This window comes from Hemitrygon akajei, chromosome 5 (assembly GCF_048418815.1).
Source record: "Hemitrygon akajei chromosome 5, sHemAka1.3, whole genome shotgun sequence".
Classification (NCBI taxonomy): Eukaryota; Metazoa; Chordata; class Chondrichthyes; order Myliobatiformes; family Dasyatidae; genus Hemitrygon; species Hemitrygon akajei.
This window is the reverse complement of record NC_133128.1, coordinates 144,874,184-144,884,348: the sequence shown is the minus strand read 5'-3', so window position 1 is coordinate 144,884,348 and position 10,165 is coordinate 144,874,184. Positions and strand designations below refer to the sequence as shown.

At 40.1% G+C, this 10,165-nt stretch overlaps 1 pseudogene; it reads left to right on the top strand.

Moving 5' to 3' along the window:
- The first annotated feature begins 3,029 nt into the window (after positions 1–3,029).
- LOC140727384 (secreted phosphoprotein 24-like) lies at positions 3,030–9,808 on the top strand (annotated as a pseudogene).
- The last annotated feature ends 357 nt before the right edge of the window (positions 9,809–10,165 follow it).

The following is a 10,165-nucleotide window of genomic DNA, read 5'->3' as shown; positions in this document are numbered from 1 at the left end:
CTTCAAAATTAGATCATAGTACATTAGAGCACAATACAGGCCTTATGGCCCATGATGTTGTGTTGACCTTTTAACATACTCCAAGATCAATCTCACCCTTCCGTTTAATTTCCTGTCCATTATTTTTCTATCATCTATGCGCCTTTCCAAATGTTTCTTAAATATCCCTGATGTAACTGCCTCTACCACCAACCCAGGCCGCATATTTCATGGACAAATCACTCTTGGATAAAAAACTTACCTCTGACATCCTCTTTATACTTTCCTCCAATCACCTTAAACTGATCTCCACTCATATTAGCCATTTCTGCCCTGGGAAAGATTTCTGGCTGCCCATTTGATCTGTACCTCTTGGCTTGTTTATCTCTATCACTTCATGTTTGATCCTCCTTCAATCCAAACAGAACAGTTCCAGGTTGCTCAACCTATCCTTGGAAGAGATGCTCTTCAAACCAGGCAGCATCTGAGTAAATCTCCTCTGCACCCTCTCTAAAGCTTCCACATCACCCCTATGCTTTCCAAAGTGGCCCTGAACTGCAGTCTCTGTGAAGTAACAACTCAGCTTTAGTTGTTTTTAATTGTTTAATAGCTTTTTATTGGTTTCTGATGATGGTTTTGAATACCGAAAGTGCAGTTAGGGGGTCAGGTTAGGGTTTAGGATCAGAGATGTTAGATATTAGAGATCAGGCTAGAGTCTGAGTCTCCGTTCCAGATTCAAGGACCAATGACGCAGATGAAGGACATTCATGGTCGCATATTGGATGTTGGATGTCGGACCTGCAGGAAGTGAACATGAACCTTCTCCACTCACCTCAACAAGGCAGCATGTTAGAGTAAAGAGTCATAAGGTCATACTGCACAGAAACAGGTCTTTTAGCCCATCTAGTCCATGCTGAACCATTTAGTCTGCTTTGCTCCACCACCCAGACCATAACATTCCAAACTCCTTGCATCCCCGTACCGATCCAAACTTGTCTTAAACGTTGAAATCAAAATCACATCCATTGCTTCTTCTATGAACACCCTCTGAGTGAAGAATATTCATCTCATATAACCATTAAATATTTCACCTTTTATCTTTAACCCATATTCTCTGGTTGTAGTCTCACCAACCTCATTGGAAAAAGCCTGCTTGAATTTACCCCATCGATACCCCTCACAATTTTGTATACCTCCAGCTATTCTAATTTATTCAATCATTCCTTATATCTCAAGTTCTTCAGTACCAGCAACATCCTTGTAAATTTTATCAGTACTCTTTCAATTATACTTTCATCTTTCCTGTAGTAAGTGCAAATTAGTCCTCAATAACAACTTCAACATAGCATCCCAACTCCTGTACACAATACTTTGATTTATGAAGGCCAACATGCCAAAACTTTCTTTCCGAGCCCATCTATCTGTGACACCACGTTCAATGAGTTACGGACCTGTATTCCCAGATCGTTTTCTTCTACTGCATTCCTCAGGGCCCCACTGCTCACTGTGTAAGATCCTCCCAAAGCGCAAAACGTTACATTTGTGTGCATTGAATTCCATCTGACATTTTCCATCCCTTTTTGTTTTCAGCTGTTCCAGATTCCACTGGAAGAAGTGGAACAAGTGGTGGATATGATTTCGATTTCAGTGTTTAAGAGAGGTTTGGATAGGTACATGGATGTGAGGAGTTTGGAGGGCTATGGTCGGGGTGATGGAACAAGGTAAATTGAATGGTTCACCATAGACTAGATGGGCCAAAGTGCCTGTATCTTTGAAGTAGTTTTCTTTGATAGTCTTTTTTGTTGTCACTACACTCTCAATCTTGTTGTCATCTGCAAATTTGGTGATCCAGTTAACAACTTTTTCATCCAGACCATTGATACAGATGGTAAACATCAAAAGACCCAGCACCGATCCCTGATAGTCTGTGAACCTCTGCTGAGGAGGTCAAAGCCTGGTGCTTGTACTGGGTTTAAAGGAGGGTACATGTGCCTGGGTGGGAGAGGGGAACAGGGCTTGTTTTTGCTTGTTGTGTTTTGTATTGTTCTGCTGAGTACTGTGGGCCTGCTAAACTGATGCTGGAATGTGTGGAGAAACTTGGGGGCTGCTCCCAGCAGAGCCTCAAGTGTGTTAGACAATTCGATGTACACATGTGAAATCAACTTAAATGTATTTGAATCCATATTGTGACAACCAGAACTGACAACAATATTTGAAGTGTGATCGAAGTGTGAGGGGTTTTTTGAGCATTACCTCATGGCTCTTGACCTCAATTCACCAGCTGATAAAGGCCAACACACCAAGAGCTTTCTTAACAACTTTGTCAACTTTTACTGCAACTTTGAGGTAATCCTTGGGCATGGATTCAAGATTCCTCTGTTCCACCACACTTCTAAGAATCCTGCCATTATTACTGTAATTTGCGTTGGAATTCGCCTTTCCAAAGTCAGTTACTTTTCAATTGTACACTCAGTTTGAAGATATTAACTCTGACTGGTGGATACTTCTGGAGCAGTCATTGCACAACTTCTCCCAACTACGCACAGAGATTCTTTACCTTAATGATGTCATCAGTATTATATAGAAACATTGATAGAAAATGAAAAAGATAGAAGATTTCTCTAAACATACTTCGGATTTTTCACTCAGGTATCTTTCAGCAGTTTGCTGGTAATTCTATCACATTTCTTGAACATTGGATGTGCACTGGAGGTAAATCATCACGGAATTTAGTTTAACGGTATGTGGATGTTGTACAAGTTTGTGATGGTTGTTTCTCTGTAAATTTATTTTTTCATATTCCAAGAAATGAACATGATCTCACCCCATTTCCACCAAATCTAAACATGATGACGATACCGGGAGGAAGCTCTGCCCATAATTAGAGCCCACATTTCATCTGGTTCCGGTGCCCACGGTCAGCAAGCTGAGCAAACACAAGTCAGCGTTTGAATATGGTGGGGGTGCAGGATATAAAGACTGGAGGCAGCGAGGTGAAGGCAGATCAAGAGAGAGAGAAGCAGTTCCTTCACTGTGAGAAACTAGCTGATTCCACGCAAACCAGAATGAAAACATTCCTGCTTGCCATTGCTGCTGTGCAGATCCTCTACTGCTCAGGTAAGTACTGGGGAGAACGGAAAACCAGAAAGCAGAAAGTTGTTGGTACTGAGATTCAAGCAACAACATTTCACCCAGGTGTGAGAAGAATTCACAGTATATTTTTGGGATACCTTGTATGACTTCCCCTCTCTTTCTGCAGGAGTGCCAAGCACCAAGGAAGCTCTGAGGGCTTCAGTATAAAGTTGAATGAAATCTCCGAGATCACCAACCTCTGTGGAGTCACCAGGGGGAGGTGTGACAAATGTAAGTGTGCCTTTGGCTAATTCTGTTTCACAAACTATGGATGTGTCTGAGTGCAGGTCAGGTTGGCTCTAAAAACTTACCCTACGAGTAGTTTAAACAGCAAAAAAACAAATCAAAGGAAAGACAATGTTATGTGATAGGGAGAATAAGTTGCAACATTATGGGGATTTTGATGTGAGGGAGAGTGGGATTGATTGGATTGGTTTGCTGGGAGCCAGTATAGGCCTGAGGCTGAGTGGCCTCAAACTTGATAATTCTAAGTAAGAGATATATTTTAAGATAAGATGAAGTCTTAAGTGTTCGACATGAGCTGAATATTATATCATGTACAGAGTGGTCTGCTATTTAACTCGCCATCAGTATTTGAGTTGTGGAACTTTGATTGGACCAAAGCTTTGGAATTAAGCTTGGAAGTTCAATCAGTCTTTGATTTGGAAGTCTCTGAATGCTTTCCCAATTTTATTTGCTAATTTCCTCCAATAATTAAGTGTTCCTGAAAACTATGTAACTATCATGATGGTTTAAATGGTAATTTTATCATTGGGAAAATTAACTGCTTTGTCCATTTTGGTTGATTGCTCAGACACTATCCATGTCATAATTTGCTGGAAATAAAGCCCTGTGTAACTCTAAGTTTTATCAATCACTGTAAGAACACCAGACATGATAATTCACCAATAATCTTATTTCCTTTCTTCAGACATATCGCACGGGTAAACTGTCCTACAGCATGGATTTAACATTCTCTGTGAAAGAAACTGTCTGCTCCAAGAATTCTGGACAGGAATTTGATGATCCCAGTTGCTCCTTCCGCCCTAAAAACATTGCGGTGAGTCCAGAGTTATATTAGATCTTGCAAGTGTTTGTATACTGTAGCATCAAAACACAGGCTTTAATTACAACCTTTTTCATAAAAATGACCATACATATGCAGTTATATCAAAGTAAAGGCTAGGAATTGAGTTAAATCATAATCATGTTGGTTTTGTGTCTTGCTTGGAATCATGAATAATTTCCATTCATTATGCTTCATTCTAACAGGAGAAAGGGTTTTGCAAAAGCCATGTGGAATTTTTTGCTGATAAGGTAGCTGACGTTGATGTGGAGTGTGAAGGTCTGAAGACAGTTGACAGCGACAGTGACTCGACAGAATCGAGTGAAACCAGTATTGAGGTAACTGCATTCATACAATTCAGGACAATTGAATTTCTAACAGAAGATCCTTTACTGAACATTGCACTGTTTATGTATGTTGAAGATCTAAAAATAAATATCTTAATCTTACAGGCACAAAGCAAATCAAAAGAAACATTGCCTGAGGAAACCTCAAATGTGAGTATTAATCAGTAATTTATCAGTCTTTTTTCTTGTTGATCTCAATTGTTCGTGATGAGGTGATTATAACTGCAATGAAATGTTAAGTTCTCCATTAGGAATAGTGGATGAGACAGCTAGTCTGATGTTTATTACATTTCAGTGCATGATGAGATTGTTCTCTACTGAAGATGAACTGAGCATCAGCAGAACAGGACTACAGGAGAAGTGTCTGTCAAATTCTCATCACTGAGAGTCATTAAATACCAATCCTTCCATGGATTCAATAAAAAGATGGCATGATGCCTGCGCCACCTATTGTAGGAATATCCATTCACTCTGCTCCAAGCATTTACTGTAGCCAGGCACTTTTTTTGAATAGCAGTTTACTAGATAGATAGATAGATAGATAGATACTTTATTCATCCCCATGGGGAAATTCAACATTTTTTCCAATGTCCCATACACTTGTTGTAGCAAAAACTCATTACATACAATACTTAACTCAGTAATAATATGATATGCATCTAAATCACTAACTCAAAAAGCATTAATAATAGCTTTAAAAAAAGTTCTTAAGTCCTGGCAGTTGAATTGTAAAGCCTAATGGCATTGGGGAGTATTGACCTCTTCATCCTGTCTGAGGAGCATTGCATCGACAGTAACCTGTCGCTGAAACTGCTTCTCTGTCTCTGGATGGTGCTATGTAGAGGATGTTCAGGGTTTTCCATAATTGACCGTAGCCTACTCAGCGCCCTTCGCTCAGCTACCGATGTTAAACTCTCCAGTACTTTGCCCACGACAGAGCCCGCCTTCCTTATCAGCTTATTAAGACGTGAGGCGTCCTTCTTCTTAATGCTTCCTCCCCAACACGCCACCACAAAGAAGAGGGCGCTCTCAACAACTGACCTATAGAACATCTTCAGCATCTCACTGCAGACATTGAATGACGCCAACCTTCTAAGGAAGTACAGTCGACTCTGTGCCTTCCTGCACAAGGCATCTGTGTTGGCAGTCCAGTCTAGCTTCTCGTCCAACTGTACTCCCAGATATATTGTACTATTGAGGGTAGTCCTTTTTATTGAAGCCTCTGCAATCTAATGCTAAGTAATGGGATCATCATTCAGAAATGTCAAGATCAATAATTCCTCATTCATAATTTAGCATTCTGGTGTTAATTGCTGGTCTGGTATCTTCAGTTTCTCAATAAGATGTGAAACCTAGGTTGATCTGTCTAGGCCTGTTCCAGACAGTGGGGCTGAGAAGACAGAGAATATTGAATATTAGCTCATGCCCACCTCAAGCTACTTTCCTATAGTAAAACTGTAAGCCTTGATTCCCTTAACATCCAACAATCCACCAATCCCTGTCTTGAATGAACTCATGACTGAGCCTTCACAGCTCTCTGGGATAGAGAATTCCAAAGATTCACCATCTGAGTTTCAACTCATTCCTCATTGGACAAGCACCTATTTTGAGACTGTGAGCCAATCTCTCAATGCCTTAGACTGACAGAAACATATCTACATTACCAACCAAACCCTCTGATAATCTTGCTCGTGGTCAGGCAATCATCTCTCATTGTTTTAACCTGTAATGATTATCCAATTTATCCAACACAATTCATCCAACTTAATCTCTTCTCATGTGGCATATGCATCTTCCCAGGAAACTATACCATTGCTGTATCCACTGCCTCATGCAGATCCTTTTTCAGAGAGCAGACCAAAACTACACAATACAGGGATCAATACAATTGTAGTATCCCTCTTTTCAAATCCTCCTGCAATAAATGCAATATGCCTTCCCAATGGCCTGCTGTATTTGTTGCTGAAATGCCCAGAGAGAACAAAAACTCCTTGATAATTCAATATTTAATACTTTACTTTTATTGTCACCAGACAATTGATACTAGAGCATACAATCATCACAGTGATATTTGATTCTGCATTTCGTGCTCCCTGAAGTACAAATTGAAGTAAATATAATAAAAATTTAAATTATAAATCATAATTAGAAAATAGAAAAGGGAAAGTAAAGTAGTGCAAGTCAGGTCCGGATATTTGGAAGGTACGGCCCAGATCCGGGCCAGGATCCGTTCAGCAGTCTTATCACAGTTGGAAAGAAGCTGTTCCCAAATCTGGCCGTACGAATCTTCAAGCTCCTGAACCTTCTCCCGGAGGGAAGAGGGACAAAAAGTGTGTTGGCTGGGTGGGTCGTGTCCTTGATTATCCCGGCAGCACTGCTCTGACAGCATGTGGTGTAAAGTGAGTCCAAGAATGGAAGATTGGTTTGTGTGATGTGCTGGGCTATGTTCATGATCTTCTGCGGCTTCTTCCGGTCTTGGACAGGACAACTTCCATACCAGGTTGTGATGCACCCTAGAAGAATGCTTTCTACAGTGCACCTATAAAAATTAGTGAGGGTTTTAGGGGACAGGCCAAATTTCTTCAGCTTTCTCAGGAAGTAAAGGCAAACTGGGGATTTTTACTTGTGCAAACTGGGGATTTTTCCATTTATATGTTATCAAAATTCTTCACTGTCCTGTACTAAACATAAAAATATTATTTCCATACAGGAAAAAGACAAATCAAAAGAGACATCTCTTGAAGACTCAGCTGATGTGAGTATAAATGGGAAAAAATTCAGATGATCTTTTCGATCTACGTCAAAAAGATGCCACGTAAATATGTTAAACATCTTAGATTTAATTATGCCAGAATAGAGGGAGAGTGGGCGATTTAGACTATAAGATATAGGAGTAGAATTAGGACACTTGGCCCATTGAAACTGCCCCACTTACTCTAGGTCAGTGCATTGTGAAAGGTATTGTGAAGTTTGATTCCTGTGGGGAAGTTTGACTGAGGGGCTCCAATACAGAGAATGAGCTTGCTTCCCCTCTAGGATAAAGTATCGACAAGTGATATCGACAAGATTGGGTGCTGGATATGAAGGCAATGTCTGTAACACTCACCAGTTACAGGGACCAAGTGTTGACGCAGAGCAGCTTCAATATATCCAGTGCCAATTAATGGATTGAGAGTGACATTTTCCCCAAATTATCTACTGATCCCCACACCTCACATTACCTAGGCAATGTTGATTATTGTACGGAATGTAATCATTGTGGTGAACACTTCTCCACTGCAATACTGAAGCACAAATTGTGATAAATCTAGGTTTACATGTAATTAAATCATTAAAGGCTTTGTTCAAAGGTTACTGTACAAATTTTCATTGATTAACATGCTGAGCATATAAATATTGATATTTTCGTGCAGGTAAAGAGCAAGTCAAAAGAGACATCAGCAGAAGAGTCTTCCAATGTAAGTCTAATCATGGAATTTTTATCCATTGATTTTCAACCAAAATACATGGTGAAACCTAATTTGGGCAAACATAATTAAATGACTACCTAGAGCAGGGAGAGGATGGCATATTAATGCACAAATTCTCCAAAACATTCTCTATTCATTTCCTGAGGATGACCAACTTCACCCTGAATGTGAGTTAGTTCTTCACTTTATTTTGAAATAGAATTTGAAAGGGCGCTGTTACCTGGGGTCAATCATGGTTTGTGGGAAGACATAACTGGTGTTTTCATGAAAGGGGGATCCATTGCATTTTCCTAATTTAATTGAATAATTACTGGCTCAGTGTCCATATATGTATGGTGCAGGAAATATCAGAACTGAGGATGTCTGTTGGTCAGGGTCGACTATGAAAGTTACGTCCCAGTTGTCTATGTGTTAAACAAGCCAATACACAAGCCAAGGCAGTATGATATGGAGAGCAGACTGTTGTCCATGTAGCAGGCTCATCCTCCTCACGCAGTTGATGAATCAAAAGAAAAGGACGGCGGAGACTGATACAGATTGGCACCATTGGTGTTGCAGGAGTTGCTAGCCAGCTTTGAACTCAACATAGGATTTCCTTAGAGACTGCAGCTCCAAAGCTTTTCTTGTGGTTTATTCCCGCACCCTGTCCTGTGAGTCGCTATAACCACAAAGCAGTGGAGGTTTGAGGTCAGAGATTTCCTTCTCCAAGATAAGCTGCCAAGCACAGCTGACATGCCCCATCTGGCCAAAGGACTTATTTCAAGGTACCAGTAAACCACCTTTGCCCCTTCTCCTGTCAGTAGAAACGGTTCCACTGGGCTTAGTAGCTAAGGCACGCATGAAGGCCAGGAGCTGAACTTGGTTGTCAGAACTATTTGAGATGCACACCATTAGTAGCATTTAATAGGTAGTGGGAGCTTGTCTCTATTATACGCTCCATTATCCAGCTATAACAATCAAAAAGAACCGATGTTAGCACATCACGAGCCACTGAAGGAATAAATCATGTGTCTTAGATTAATAGAGTCATAGAGTTATACAATGCAGAAACAGTTCCTCTTGCACTCCATGGAAACAACACCTCACCTATCCAGCCTCTCCTTATAACAAACACTGCAGTACAAGTAATACATTTATAATTTTTATTGGCACCTTCTCCAAGATGATGACGTCCTTTGTAATAATCTATCTTAGAGTCTTATTATACTAACATTTTGCTGAAATTCAGACTGATTGTATGATAAGGATCTCTCAGTGCTGTGCAATTCTGATTTTAAAGTGGTTCTACTTAATAATTTACAAACTAAATCTCATTGAACTGTGCATCTGGAAACGTTCTAAAATGCAAAATTTCTTCTTGTAAAACAGATGAAAAGCAAATCAATGGAATTATCGCTGGAGGAGCCTTCAAATGTAAGTATAAACTGAAGTTTTGTGTCTGACGTGATCATCATTAAAACTAATGACAGAACATTGACGTCAGAGTGAGCTCAGTCCAGCTGAAAATTACAAATCTGTCACCTTTCCATTTCAGGAACAAAATGAGGACTCGAGATCCCGTCACTGACTATGAATGAAACTCCACAGAGTCTGAACTCAATATGAACACAAGAAGACCTCATTCAGAATCTACAAGATGTTAACAATTGTACTGTACTCACTCATATTCAATACTGAGGGGCCTGGAGCTCCTGACTGTACATTTTGTTGTAAATTGGGGATTTGATTGTTTGTAAATGTTCTGTCCTTTGCTGTATATTATTGTTTAATGTAGTGTGGATCAAAATAAAGTAATAAATACTGTATGGTATATTCATGGAACTGCTTCTGGAAGTTGTTTTGTTTGTCACTGACCTACGGAGTTCATCCAGTTATTATGCTCAGGTTCACCTGTCCCTTGCCGATAGTGTATCTGCTTTGGTGGGACCTCCTGATGTGGGGCCACCTGCTGGTGCAGATACTTTGTCTGGTGGGACCTCCAGATGTGGGATCTCCTGGTGATGTATCTCCTTTATCTGTTGGAATCTCCTGACATGTTGGCTAGTTTGCTGCTTTAAGATTAAGGTCAGGCACTGAATGAGTTGGCATGCATCCTGGGCTGCTTATTTCAACTGCAACAAATCTGAAATCTTTGGAATGTTCAAATTGTTTTTTGTTTATTCTGGTTAATT